This window comes from Pelophylax lessonae, assembly GCF_965119305.1.
Source record: "Pelophylax lessonae genome assembly, chromosome: 9".
In the NCBI taxonomy this organism is placed as follows: domain Eukaryota; kingdom Metazoa; phylum Chordata; class Amphibia; order Anura; family Ranidae; genus Pelophylax; species Pelophylax lessonae.
Window position 1 is genome coordinate 248,698,605 of NC_138776.1, and position 15,494 is coordinate 248,714,098.

A 15,494-nucleotide genomic window follows, 5' to 3' on the forward strand; every position below is an offset into this window, starting at 1 on the left:
AAGAGATGAAAAGAGATTTTTACAATTCATTAGATGTTTGTTATTACTTTTCACAGGGTATATGAGTTATGACTTACTATGTTATATGAATGAATGAATTGCACTGCACTGTTATATTTATGATTTATCCAACTGAAAGTCGATAAATGATTAAATTCCCTGGGAAGTGCGCTAAGGACAATATTTCCCCCAACTAAAGTAGGTTCATCACATAAAAATAATAAAAAAAGAAGAATACACAATGTATGTGATATCTTTATTTTTATAAGACATCTGTTGTGCATTTTGCTAAATGATATTCCACATCAGATGATTTCCAATTCCATTTCCAAAGTTTCAACATTTTTGGGTTATTTGCCGAACATTTTAGCCAAAGCTCCTACAATGTCTGATAAAAATCGTTTTTCCACTTCAACTTTACTTTCTTCTGGCTCATCTTTTCTTTCTTCTTCATCGGCATCTCTCCTGGGAGAAGACACAGTTATCGGTCAATAAAACAACATTGATTATTACACAAAAACTTCATTTTACTGGGACCACAAATGTGTATTTTTAGGCCACCTTGACTATTATTCTATGACCACATTAACAAGGTAAAGGAATACGGCACAGCGGGATGCCACAAACTTGAATCTCTTGTTGAATAATCAGCTGTGTTCCATGCTACAGCACAAACCTTTCCCATCAGTAAGTGGACACAGCTAAAGCTGCCCATACACCAGTAGGATTTCATTAATATGGAAATTCTGAAAAATCATTTACCAGACTTGGCGTCATCGAGTCAATTATCAATTGTTTTTGTTCAAAGGCCCTTACAAAATTCATCCAGGCCTGCTGCTTGCATGGAATCCCAAATGTATTAAAAAGGTTTCTTTTGTGCCTTAGAACATCTGCATTACAATATGTGCGATTTTTCCCCAAATGGAAATCACATTTACAGCTAGAATTTTGCTCATTCAATCGAAATTTTCCATTTTATTCCTTTAAATGTTCTCATTGTTACGATCAAAAACAATCATAGTTACATAGTTGGTGAAGTTGGAAAAAAAGACACGGGTCCATCCATTTCAACCTTGATGTGTGTATGTGTTTATGTCAATAGTACATTGTATATCCCTGTATGTTGTGATCATTGGGGTGCCCATCTAATCATTTTTGAAACTATCCATGCTCCCCACTGACACCACTGCTTGTGGAAGAGAAGTCCACATCCTTACCGTTCCAACAGTAAAGAACCTTTTACGCAGTTTAAGGTTAAACCACTTCTCTTTTAATTTTAGTATATGGCCGTGTGTCTTTTTAAATTCACTTTTGCAGAAAAGTATGTTCCCTGTGCTACGGTCGCCAGTATGGTATTTGTACATCATCCTCCAGTTGAAGTCATGTGAAGGGATGGGGTATAACACGAAGAGGTACTAAGAGGTGGGCTGGTTAGAAGTTATGAAAAAATGAAAAAATTAATAAGGGTGCGCTAACCTAAATAATATGCAGCTGCACTAGAAAAGGTGAAAATAACAGTGAAAAAATGAAACAGTGCACTTACAATGTGGCATAGAGTGTATACAACCAACACAATAAATCATATAGTGATACTGAACCACACAGTGGTGATAAAAAACATAAAAAATAAATACATCAAAAGTCCATTTAAAAAAAAAAATCTCTCAAAAGAATGCATAAGCGTGATAACACACAAAGAGCCTTTTAACCACTTTACCGCTGAGTACTTGAATAGTACTGCGGCAAAGTGGCTCGTTCCCGTCTGACGACGTAGACCTACGTCGCCAGACTCCTCCCCTGTAGGCGGCGCTCGCGCGCCGCCGGAGGCGCGCTCCCGCTGTTTTCATTCACAGCGGGAGTTGGGCCAGGGGAGGAGCAGCGGCGATCGCCGCTGCTCTGCCCCGATCGTCGGGGATCTAGTGTGGAGATCCGCCCGCCTGTGTAAACACAAGCGGGCGGATCTCCTCAGTGACAGGGAGTGACAGATCGGACTGTCAGCATAGCTGGACATCCGATCTGTCCCTGTCTCACACAGTCACCTCCCCCCCCACACGTCAGTAAGCACCAGGCATACATAAACCCCTCCCTCTCCAATAAAATTAACCCCTTCCCTGCCAGTGTAATTTTTACAGTAACAGTGCATATATATAGCACTGATTACTGTAGAAATGTCACTGGTACCCCCAAAAGTGTCAAAAATGTCAGTCAAGGGTCCGATCTGTCCGCCGCAATGTCGCAGTCCCGCAAAAAAAAATTGCAGATCGCCGCCATTACTCGTTAAAAAAAAAAACACCAAAAATGACAGAAATCTTTCCCTTTGTTAGTAAACGCAATAACTTTTGCGCAAACCAATCAAAATACGCTTATTGTGATTTTTTTTACCAAACATGGGTAGCAGAAAACAAATTGGCCAAAAATGTAAAAAAAAATTGGTTTTTACATCTTTTTTGGGGGGAATTTCATATAAAAAAATGTTAAAAATATTGTTATTTTTTCAAAATAAACGCTATTTTTTTGTTTATAGCGCAAAAGGTAAAAATCGCACAGGTGATCAAATACCACCAAAAGAAAGCTCTGTTTGTGGGAAAAAAAGGACGTCAATTTCGTTTGGGTACGGTGTCGCACGACCGCGCAATTGTCCGTTAAATTCGCACAGCGCCGAATCGCAAAAAGTGGCCCAGACGTAAGACAGCAAAATGCTCTAGTGGTAAAGTGGTTAAAGAAAGAAGTGTCTTCCAATAAGACCACTGTGAGATGACAAATTTGTGACACAAGGTGAATAAGGTGGCCCCTTACCGACTGGTAACAAGAGCCAGGTGCAATAAACGATAACCTCCACTCGTGCACAAAACTTGTCACCCAAGTGGTATGCGTGACTTCTTACCAGAATTCTAAAGAGGGTAGGCCTGGAACCTCTGTTGGTATATGGGTAGTGTGGACAGTATCCAAAGTCAGATCCCAAACATAAGGTATAGGTGTCTATCCCTTCCCAGGGGCGTATCACTGTCCTTTATGGACCGAGGCTGGATATAGCTGTCTCAAATGAAGCTCCCCCAAGATGGAAAGGAGAAATGGCCAATAGTGCATTACCCTTATTAAAACACTTTATTTAAATGCGATATTGCACTTACATGGCACCAAATGTATAAGACATGGTTCCTGTAGCAAAACGTTGTCGCCTGCAGCACGGTCCATGTGGCGTGATGGCGTGGCGGCTCCCCTCGACATGTTTCTCCTTACTAGGCATCAGCTGGGACTGGAGAGGTCCCAGCAGAGGTCCCTTCTGCTCCAGTCCCAGCTGACGCCTAGTAAGGAGAAACGCGTTGGGGGAGCCGCCATGCATGATGATGCCACATGGACCGTGCTGCAGATGACCAAGTTTTGCTACAGGAGCCTTGTCTTATCCATTTGATGCCATGTAAGTGCAATATCGCATTTAAATAAAGTGTTTTAATAAGGGTAATGCACTATTGGCCATTTTTCCTTTCCATCTTGGGGGAGCTTCATTTAAGACAGCTATATCCAGCCTCGGCCCTTAAAAGAGAGTGATACGCCCCTGGGAATGGATAGACATTTATACCTTATGGTCGGGAGCTGACTCTGGATACTGTCCACACTAACCATATACCAACAGAGGTTCCAGGCCTACCCTGTTTAGAATTCTGGTAAGAAGCCACGGATGCCACTTGGATGACACCAGAAAAGTTTTGTGCACGAGTGGAGGTTATAGTTTATTGCACCTGGCTCTTGTTACCAGTCGGTAAGGGGCCACCTTATTCACCTTGTGTCACAGATTTGTCATCTCACAGTGGACTAATTGGAAGACACTTCTTTCTTTAAAAGACTCTTTGTGTGTTATCACGCTTATGCATTCTTTTGAGAGATTGTTTTTTTAAATGGACTTTGGATGTGTTTATTTTTTATGTTTGTTATCACCACTTTGTGGTTCAGTATCACTATATGATTTATAGTGTTGGTTGTATACACTCTATGCCACATTGTAAGCGCACTATTTCATTTTTTTCATGGTTCGAAGTTATGCATGTTAAAAACGGTTGGAATTTGTTTTTTTTTTTTACATGCTGCGTATATCCTTAAAGAGGAAGTAAACCCTCCTCAGGAAGTTGTACCTATAGGTAAGCCTATATTAAGGCTTACCTATAGGTACTGTAAATATCTCCTAAACATGCACCGTTTAGGAGATATTTACCTTTAATGCAGCCAGTGACGTCACTGGCGCATGCGCTCTGAAGGAACGGCAGATCGTGCCGTTCCTTCAGAGCCCCGTGCCGTGACCGTCGGCTCCCGCGCGCGTGCGCGGGAGTGAAGTCACCGCGGCTCCGGCCACTCAGATGGCCGGATGCCGCAATCCCAGAAGACGGGCGACTATACATGTCGCCCGTCATACAGGTAAGCGGACGGCACGGCGGGGGCTCGTTCGAAGGTAAGTATTTCATAATGAGCTACTATGTGATGCATACTAGCTCATTATGGGTTTCTCTTTCAGGATGTAAAGAAGAGAAAAAAATTTTTTCTCTGTGTACAACCTCTTTAATAAATGTAAGTTTAATGGTTTAAGCTGGGATTGTGATTCATTATAATTATTAACCTGGGTACTGCACTATTGGAAATTGTCTTTTTCTTCCTATATGTTACTCTAGAGTATTTTTGAGCAGTGTGGAGCCATATAGAGAATGGATGCCAGAGAATACTTTCATATCTAACTGTACTGACCCCTTGTGGGTAGCGTTATCACATATTCACATGTTATTAATTTTAGGATGTGGGAACACATTTAGCTGATAGCAGCAGCTATATTTATTTTATTAGTATTTTTTTTTTTCAGATTTTGCCGACAATTCACAGTGGTAGCGCACAATTACTTTTTATTTGTTCATCGCTATCATACCCCCGTCTCTTCTCCAGATAGAATAAGTTCAAAGCTTGTAGTCTTTCATCATAGCTGAAGTCCTCCAGTCCCTTTATTAGCTTTGTTGCCCTTTTCTGGACTCTCCCCAGTTCCAGCACATCCTTCCTGAGGACCGGTGCCCAGAACTGGATCTGCATGCTCAAAATGCAGCTGGGCCAGAATCTTGTAGAGGGGAAGAATTATTATTTTATCTCTGGAGTAAATCCACTTTTAATGCATGCCAGTATTCTGTTAGCTTTGCTTGCAGCAGCTTAGCATTGCATGCCATTGCTCAGCTTGTCATCTACTAGGACCCCCAGGTCCTTTTCCATCCTAGATTCCCCCAGAGGTTCTCCCCCTAGCGAGTAACTTGCGTTCATATATATGACCCTACTAACTATAGGAAATCAAACCAACCTTCTAAAAATGGAAATCTTCTAAAGACATTCTTCCAGTGTATGGCCAAAAATGTTATATATTACAAGTTAGTAATCATTAGATGGGGTGTCTGCATTAGTTTATTTTATTTTTAGGCTTTATCCCCTCTGTTTTGTGCTTGTGATTTGGCCAGTAACTCACTTGCTCTGAATGAAGTAGCAAAAAAAAAAAACCCACCTTTGGACAGCAGTATTTTCGGTCTGGGGGGAGGGGAGTGCTAGAGGTCCTAGCAGATTTACAAACGCTAAAGAAATCGAAGTAAGAACAGTTTGTTTCCTTTTGGGATAAAGGTTTTACATAAATAAAAGCTCATCATTGTAAGCACTCCTGTCAGGGTTAAATGGTTTGTCTTAACCTTCTACATCTCAGACATCTGAAGTACTGCATTTTCCGGTTAAACAAACAGGCTTTCTGGCCAGATCACCAGGTGAAAATCAGTGTTGCTCATCTTAGTTTAAAAAAGTAATTAGTTACAGTTACAAATTACTTCTCCCAAAAAGTAATTGAGTTACTGACTCAGTTACCACATTGAAAAAGTAATTAGTTACTCAGCAAAGTAACTGACTTTTTTTTTAATATTCTATAAGGCAATTACGTTCTGCGGCTGCCTGGCTGGTGGTGGCGTGGCACACTGGTGGTGGCGTGGTTGCTTGGCACACTGGTGGTGACGTGGGTGTGGCACACTGGTGGTGGGTGGCTGCCTGGCTGGTGGTGGCGTGGGCGCTTGGCACACTGGTGGTGACGTGGCACACTGGTGGTGGCGTGGCACACTGGACTGGTGGTGACGTGGGCATGGCACACTGGTGGTGACGTGGGTGTGGCACACTGGTGGTGGGTGGCTGCCTGGCTGGTGGTGGCGTGGCACACTGGTGGTGGCGTGGGCATTGGCACACTGGTGGTGACGTGGGCGGCTGCCTGGCTGGTGGTGGTGGACTGGTGGTGGAGTCTCCTCCTGGCCTGGACTATATTGTTTAGTAATTGTAACTGTAAGTAAAGTAACTGCCACTGGTTGACTTGTTATAATATTTATATTATATTTTGCCAGGCAAAAGTTAAGTAAGTCAGTAGTCACTAGTCAGTCACACAAGTTACATACTGCAGTGTCTAGTGTGGTGGGTGGCACTGGCAGAAGACTGGCACTGTGGGCGGCAATGGCTGGGCTCTCCCCTGTCCTCCTGGCGTGCTGTTCTGCTGCTAAAGTCAGTAGTCACACAACACAAGTTATATACTGACATTGTGTCTACTACTAGTGTGTGGTGGCAGGCACTGGCAGACTGGCACTCACTGTGGGCGGCAATGGCTGGGTCGGATTGCCGGACTCTATGCCCTCTCCCCTGTCCTCCTGGCGCGCTGTTCTGCTGCTGTTGTGTGAGCATGAGGCTGTGACTGTCCCACTCCGAGTCCTGTCCTGGCGCCGCGTGACGTGACTCACTCGATGAGTCTCCTCCTCTTCTCTCTCCAGTACCGCGGACAGCGGTCATAGAGGAGAGGGGGAATACAATTACATCTACTGCCATCTAGTGGCGGTAGATGTAATTGCGGTAACGCAGCTGGAAGTAGCGGCAACGGCATTACAGGGAGTGAACGAGTAATCTGATAGATTACTCATTACCCTGAAAAGTAACTGCGTTAAGTAACGCTGTTTACTTAAACGCAGTTACTTCCAACACTGGTGAAAATACAAGAAAGAAAGCCTACAAAAGAAAAGTAATGCAGCCTGCACATCTAAGAATTGGTAAGCTGAAGTGTAATAAATGTTTGCTTTTGGGTTTAATACTGCTTCCAACCTCAAACCTCCAGGTCTCTTTAACATCCAATTCAAATGACGTGTTTATGTTTTTACGGCAGCCAAACAACTGATAAAGCCTGGAAATGTTCTACTCTTTTTTGGCTGAAAACAAATTCAGGGTCAGCTTAGTCTTGCTGCATGAAAAATAGAAGCCAGACTGACTGATACAATGGACACATATTTGCAGTGTCCCTGGGCCACGTGTTATCTTCCAGTGGGATTTAAGCTGGACCTTTTGGGCCTCTTAATGGTGGTGTGTCCTTGAAATCCATTTGCCCTGTTCTCATTCTCGTCCTACCCTCACCTTCCCCCCCTCTTTCCCTTTTCTCTCTTCCTCCCATGCACTACATTGTTATGCCCTGTCTGCCATACCCTTGCCCTTACCCCAAATTGTCCCTTTAATGATATAAGGTATCTCTCAGGACATGCCAAATCATCAGCGACTCCACTCTCTCCTGGTACACTTCTAGGGTTGTTTGTCTCCAACTGAATTATTGTATGTGTAGCACTCTCCTAGATAGGTGCTAGAATTAGGTAAATTTAGTTTTGGCTCACTGTATCCAGTGGAGCTGCTTTGTTGTTTGGTAAATTTAGTTGTGCTCACTGTATTCAGTGCAGCTGTATGTAATTAGTTAAGTCTGTTTCAGATGTTCTGTGTAGCAGAGCTGTGCAAATCTCAGGACTGAATAGACAGACTTAAACATTATTTAATAGGTAATACAAAGTAAAACTATGCTTATATATGTATTTCACCTATATGCTTAGCTGTTTTCCCAGAGGTAAAGTGATATTAAATGCTAAAGTAAAATAAAGATATTATACTTACCTGCTCTGTGCAACAATAGTGCACAGAGTCTTCCCTTACCTTCTCTTTGGTGGTCCCAACTGATGCTGTCTACTCTTTCTTCCTTCAGGCGCCCCCTCAGCAAGTGGAATGCTAAGGCAGCGCCTGTGTGAGTGCACTCCTGAGCTGGGCTGTGTGCATCTATAGATACACAAAGCATTGGTATGCCACACCCTGCTTCCTCATCGCTGTAGATTGACTAGCCTCTCGAGATCTCTGAGGACATCACAGGAAGTGACAAAACGCGTTAGTGGAACGCATAGCATCAACACGGTACGTCAGGTGGAACGCAGAGAGGACATGCAGCCCGCACCAGCCGACCACTGATCACCACTGCTTTTATTTTTACAAAATGACCTGCTTTTAAAACCCACTATTGTGGGTAATAAACTAATCCTTGATACTACACCATCTGGAGCTTATTTTTCCTTTCCAATTGGCTCATATCCCGGTGTGAGGAGAAGCTTGTTACCAGCCCATACCAACCCAAAGGAGTTTAAAGGGGAACCCATCCCAGCCCAGGGGGCAATTAAGCGCGAGTGGTCCTAATGCTTTAAGGCATATAGGACCCACTGGTTCTGGTAAGTGATTTCATCTACCCACAAGTCATGGTGAAATGGATTGATGTCACAGAATTTATGGACACCCATGTCTGAGCACTTGCACTTTTGAACCGTTGAATTATACAGTCACAAAGGACTTTTTTGACCATCTTGAGCACTACAGTCACCTATTTTGGACTTTATCTTATGTGATTAGTCATTATTTATAATTTGTCAGCTTCCGAATATTTATTGTATTTATTTATTCCTTATTTATTTATAATTTATGAAGTCTCTGATGTAAAATTGGGGCACATACTACTATATTCATAAGATAGTGCGTTATTAATCTTCTTTGCTAATAGCACGAAGTATTCAACAAGCGCTGTAGTTAGCCCTTCGACATAAGAGCTAAATACCTGCTCAATTTCCTTGTAGCTCATGATCTCAAAATAATCCTCCCCTATGTGAATCTACAAGACTTATATTATAAAACTTAAATAGTTATATCCCCACCAGGAGCTGCCATCACCCCCAAATAGATAAAAGGTATCCTTAAAGGCCAAATCATGAGAATACAAGAATTAAGACACGCAAACCACAATATTAATCAATATGTTTGTAGAAAAGGACTACATGGGGCCATTTAGAAAATGTTAAGAGGATGGTAGGTGAAATAGACAGAGAACAATTTTTGAGAGACCAAGTTCATCCACAACAAAAAATGTTATACAGCATTTTTTACAGGTTTTAGGATTCAATAGAGGAAACTGGAAAATATTATTAGGAAGTATTGGCCATTTGCTGAAAAATGTTACGTTGGGTAAATTAATTTATAGAAGGGCCCCAGAACAAAGATTGTGCAAAATATTCCAGAACCTCCAAAAATGGGAGGGACATTTATTGATCAGATGGGCTTCTTTAGATTTAAAAGATACCTTTGTGTAAAACTATTAGGCATAATGATCGAAAGAAAATTACATTTGAACCATATCATGCTGGTACACAATATAAAATAGATAAATGAATTTCCTACCATAGCTCACATGTCACCTCATATTGGAGTGTCCTTGTGGCCTCCAATATGTGGGAAGCACAACTAAGAATCTTTCCACCCAGATTAATGAATACATAAACAATATACATAAGGGTTTTATGAAAGATAATGGTTGATTTACTAAAACTGGAGAGTGCGAAAAAAACAACACACTGCCAATATAAGAGCCCAAAAGAAAAACTGATAATGCTGATTTAAATCTTTGACCTTACAACCAATTTAACCAACATGGAATGAATATTAAAATTGATCTACATTTTTTATTGTAGATTTTTAAAGGTTTAATTAGGGGTTAAGTTTATTGTACACCTCCCCTTTATAAGGCATGAATGATCACATTGATATTCATATATTTTACGTATTTTTTTATTAATATAAGTATGATTTTATCCTGTAAATTTGATAGTGTATTATTTGGGTTTTTCTTTTTGGTATAATATGAATTGGGGGATAGATGGTATATAATCTTTTCACAACATGACTATGTAAGATAGATATGAGTATGAGTCTGTAGGATTTAAGCATAAATTGCTGTTAGATGCAGTAAGGTGTGTATACTTTTTAACCACAAGATGGTGCAAATATGTTTGATATAGAGCAGTGCTCTCCAAACTGCGGTCCGAGGGCGGAATGTGGTCCTTTGCTAGCCTTTATCTGGCCCTTGAGGCAGTATTCCTCTCAGTGACACCAACAGTGAGGAATAATTTCTGCTACTTTCAAAAATGATAGGGCACTATTCCTTCAACAAACATAAATGATGGGGCACTTATCCTTCCACTGATACCAATAAAGGGGCACTATTCCTCCTCCTACTGACCACAGGCGCTATGTAACTGACCACCAACCCTGGGGCAATGTTTATTCTCACTAATGCTGGGCCCAGGACATTTTCTAACCCCACTGGCCACAATCCAGCCCCCCTAAAGTCTGTAGGGTGGTAAACTGGCCCTTTGTTTAAAAAGTTTGGAGACCCCTGATATAGAGGTTTCAACTTAGGTAACATTTTATGGCACATTTTAATTTACATGTTATTTTGTGTATCAATACCAATGATATATATAATTCAATCCTGAAATGACTAAATATAGAATCAATCATGTTTATATTTGTAATTGGATTTGGTTAATGAGTAAATATATCGGGTAGAGATGGCACCGGACGATCTGCTTCCTGAAGACATCTGATTAGCAATGAAACACGTTGTTGAGATCTGTGTCTCCCAGGTACCATAATAATATATGATGTAAATACTCTTGGTGGCAAACTAAATGTCCCTCTAAGAGTGTCCTGGGCTTGGAGGAGGAAAATTTGATTTTGAGCACTGGCTGCACCTACTTATAATAGATAAGAGGTAAATGTGGAGTGGGCACACTTAAAGGGACACTTTGGAGCACAAATTGGTGTTAAAGGTGGTGAAGATTTATTCACAGAAAGCTGGTGCGATGAACTGGTTATAAGTCTTGTGCATTCACAGTGGGGAGGATTATTTTGAGTTCACAAGATACAAGGAGATTGAGACATTGAACTTTGCGTGTAAGTGATTTATTTGGTTAATAAAACTATGTCACAGATGGACTAAAAGGTTTTTAAGATATATTTTGTGGGGGGATCACATGGATTTTTATTTCTCTATCACAATTTACGTCCCAATTACATTCACACATAACTTTACTGCTAGTTTGCACAGATTGGGTAAAAGTGAGGACTTTGTATTTATTTAAGGTTTATGCTAAGTGTGGTTTTTTTCTCTTTTAATACTTTGTGGTATACATATATAGGGGTACATGTGGGGAGCTGCTGCTATGAATTTTTGATATTCCCTCATTTGATTATTGAATATTTTAGATATAGGGGTATAGAAATGAAGAATGCCCATAAGCCCCGGGTGCTGTGAATATTATAGTGGGAAGTTTTGTTTCTTCATAGAGAGAATGCATTAAGGTAAATCATACTTAGACTTTAGAACCACATTAAGCTTTTAAAATCTATACTTTTATTTAAAAATAAGTCCTAACATACTTACTCTTGCTCACAGAGAGATAAATTGATGGTCCCAAGGAAGAAAAGGAGTAACAGGGATTTCTTCAAGGTGAACATCTTTGGTCTCTTGATAATTTGGATTCATGGAAAGAAAAAGAGGACAAAATTAAAAATACGGCTCAAAAATAATTGAAGAGACAAGAACTCACTGCTCAAGGTGGTGTAATTGCCTGATGACTCACACCGGTGCATGCCCCGGCTCGCCTCCGTGAAAACTTGATAAATAAAAAGGAATTGGCAGCACTCCAGGTTGAGTCAAAATCCAGATTTATTGACTGGACATCCAAATATGACAATCGTGAAAAGGTAGACGCGTTTCACACACTGACTGTGTGCTTAATCATTACCAAATAATAATAATAATCGTTACCAAATAAAGTAATGATTAAGCACACAGTCAGTGTGTGAAACGCGTCTACCTTGTCACGATTGTCATATTTGGATGTCCAGTCAATAAATCTGGATTTTGACTCAACCTGGAGTGCTGCCAATTCCTTTTCCTGGCTCAAAAATAACACGAGGAAACCCTAATGTTAGGCAAACATTTCTTTGTTCCAATACAATAAAAGTTCCAATGTTTGTTCTAAACCATCATAAGGGATCACATACGACTGGCACGCATTATTTGCAGGTTGAGTGTTGTTAATGACATGGATTTTCTTGATGACTTTCAGACCTTATCAGACCTTTCAGACCTTATAGAATCTGGCTACCCATGGATAAAAAAATGATTAGAGGATTTGATCTATCGTATTCCTCAATACCACAAAAGTAAGAGCACAGCAGGTTCTCAGATACCATTAGAGCTTGTACACAAAAATCAAATCCAATCTCCATTATCTATGGTTTCCAGGGCTTTTTATCCTAAACAGGGATGCCTCTCTCCTCACTTTGTCTACCCACTCTTGCCCTCACTCCAACAGTGGTAAAGGATGTTAGATTGAAATACCTTTTAATGTATATGAATCTCCTTTACTAACTGCACTAAGGGTTTCTTGAGGATGTTTCTTGTATGAATGAGAAGAGTTCCCAGAGAATGGTCTCTGTGATTTCAATTTGTTCCTGGTTTGGAGAGAATGAGAATGAGACTACTGGGATTATGTGAAAATAATTGATAATTTTAGGGTATATAACTTATGAATGCTTTCTTTCTACTGTACTGTTTCTAGGGCATAGATTATGAAAGAACAGTACTTATTAACTTATTATAACTATATTAGGATATTTAATAATATTTGAGCCAAAAAATTTAAATTGGAATTCAGTGAAAGTATGTTCGGTTTTTCTATGTTCTAAAAGGCAATATCTTAACCCCCTCCTCTGCTGGATGGCAAATAACAAAGACTTTAATGACACCAAGTGCTACATATATCTACTGCACCAGAATTGTTCTCTAACATCCAGACACACATTTCCACAAACTGTACATACAAAACTGACTTAATCAAAGATTTTTTGTTTCTACTATACCTTTATGTTTATTAGGGTTTATATTTTGTTTTATTTGCTTACTCGGTAAGTTGTACTGTTAAACACATTTTTGATTTTGATACAAGTAAATCAGTGTCTTTTATCTTTATACACTTCCCGTCCTTAAAAGGCATTTCTTCAAAGTTTAGGTAGTTCCAAAAATAAAGTTAAACAAAGGACCACTGATCAGCCTACAAACAGGTACTTATTACGGCACTTTGGAAACCCACAAAAAATTTGATCTCTGGGAGTGTAAACAGCTATGTTGTCTATACCCAAAAATGTACGGAAGGTGCATCCAAAAATACAACATGAAAGATAAACCACAATAGGACGCAGCACCTATTATGGCTACCATTAGTCTTTATTGAAAATGGGACATACTGTATATCCATATACAAATAACCAGTGACAACCCCCCTAAAAATTAGCGCATCCCTCCCCCTCAGACCTTTCCTACCCTTCAACCCAAGCCCCCACCCCACTCAAATCCAGATAGCCCACCCCTACCCTCACCCCACTATGAGCTGTGAAGGAATTTTAAGACCAAAATTTAAACAAACCAGGTAAAGAAGAGACACCATACTTTGTGGCGTCAGAAGACTATTTCTTTACTACATTTAACACAGGGCAGAGAATATAATGAATGAGCAAGAACATTAAATGGGGATCGCACTAATGTTATTTAACAAGTATATGGCATTTTTCTATTCAAGAGCTATTTAACTCAGAGCTGTATGAACTTCAATAGTTAAGCTAAATACAGCCCAGAGAGCCTACAAGAACCCACATGTGTAGATCTACATAATAAATAAATCACCAAGAGCATTGGTATGAAAAGGTCATGTAGATATGAGCAGGCAGGTCATCATTCTTTCCAAACAGATGTTTTATACTTTTGGTTGACTGTACCCCTATAGCAACCATTATACCAAAACAATGGATTCCTCCTTTACTGTACATATCAAATGTAGTTAAAGGTTGAAAAAACTTGGAAAAAGAAATGACCTAAAGAGAATTCGTTGTGCAAAATAAGCCATCACGGTAAAAATGATATGAGGAACCTTGCCATCATTTAAAACAAAAATGAAACAGAGGAGATTTTTTAATTTTACCTGAAATCTGAATACTAATGTTTCTTTCCTTATCAATAACTATATTAAAAATAATAATTTTAAGATAACAATATTCCAGAATATACTTACCGACTAGTTCAGTTGGTGCTGAGAATGTAGACAGCTGGAAGGCTTCAGTAGCGGTCTACACTACCAAGAATGGGGTTGGCTTATATAATAAAGGACAAACAAGTTGAGTACACAGAAGTTTTAATTAAAGTTTAATTTAGAAGTCACATCTTTCTTTTCTCACATACCTGATACCACATGTATTTACTAAAATATTTACCTTCTAGCCTCCAGGTGGGACAAATATCAGCACCCAGTCAGCAGTTTAGTTATCTCCTGATCTGCTATTTAGACAGTTTTAATCTAAAATTATTTTAAGGGGAATTCAAGCCCAAAGTTTTTTCCTTTACAGTATCATGGGGTCAATTTGAACAGTTATTTACTACTGTTTAAAGGATAAGTCCAGGCAAAACCTAACTAATGCTAAACCTGCTCTGTGCCAAATTCCAAACTAATCTATCTAACCCTGTAAAGTAAAAATCACTGTACTTACCTATTCTGCAGCTGATCCAGTCCGGTCCCATGCTGAGCTGTCAGTGGCGGCTTCAACGTGGAGGCGGGTGCAGGAGAGGCATTCAACAACGGAGGCCCCATAGTAAGTCTTTGGGTGACGTCACTTCCCATTCATTTCACAACCGTACCGGCCACGGCGAAAGGATTTCGGCTCCAGCAGGACGGATGTCCATGACCGGATGATGTACACTTCTCCACACTGGAACCTTGTTTTATGGGAATGAATATATGCTTACTAACGTGAGTGCATAATTTTATTCATTAAACCTGTTGCATAAAGTCTTCACTTAGAGGCGCCTCTGTCTGTCTTTGTTTTAGCCCTGTGGAACCCCTGGCTTTTGGTTTCTGGATGGCTGCCCTACATGGTGGACTTTTTCTCCCCCTGTGCCATTAATGACTTTTAACTCCATGGACTTTTGGTTCGATATGTGATCAAGCGCCTGTTAACATTGTGTATTTCACAACCGTTGTCCGTCCTCTCCTGCATAGAGTTTCCATCACAGGAGACCAGATCGGATCGGATCGGCTGCAGAATAGGTAAGTACAGTGATTTTTACTTTACAGGTTTAGATACTGTAGATTAGGGTTTAGAATGTGGCACGGAGCAGATTTAGCGTTAGTTAGGTTTTGCCTGGACTTATCCTTTAAGTGTTCAGACAGTTTTGTTTAAAATAAGTGTCTGGCACATACCCAATTTTGTATGTGGCT

The 15,494-nt window shown here is 40.2% G+C and overlaps 1 long non-coding RNA gene across 2 annotated transcripts in view; it reads right to left on the bottom strand.

Annotated features, from left to right (window-relative positions):
- Positions 1–14,373, bottom strand: part of LOC309563012 — a 52,161-nt gene extending 37,788 nt beyond the window's left edge. The window contains exon 1 of one of the 2 annotated variants that reach the window (XR_014225663.1): positions 14,299–14,373. This is a non-coding gene — a long non-coding RNA (uncharacterized lncRNA). Of the gene's footprint in view, positions 1–14,294 lie in introns of both variants that reach the window. The other variant, XR_014225664.1, reaches the window with a different exon arrangement.
- Positions 14,374–15,494: the final 1,121 nt, after the last annotated feature.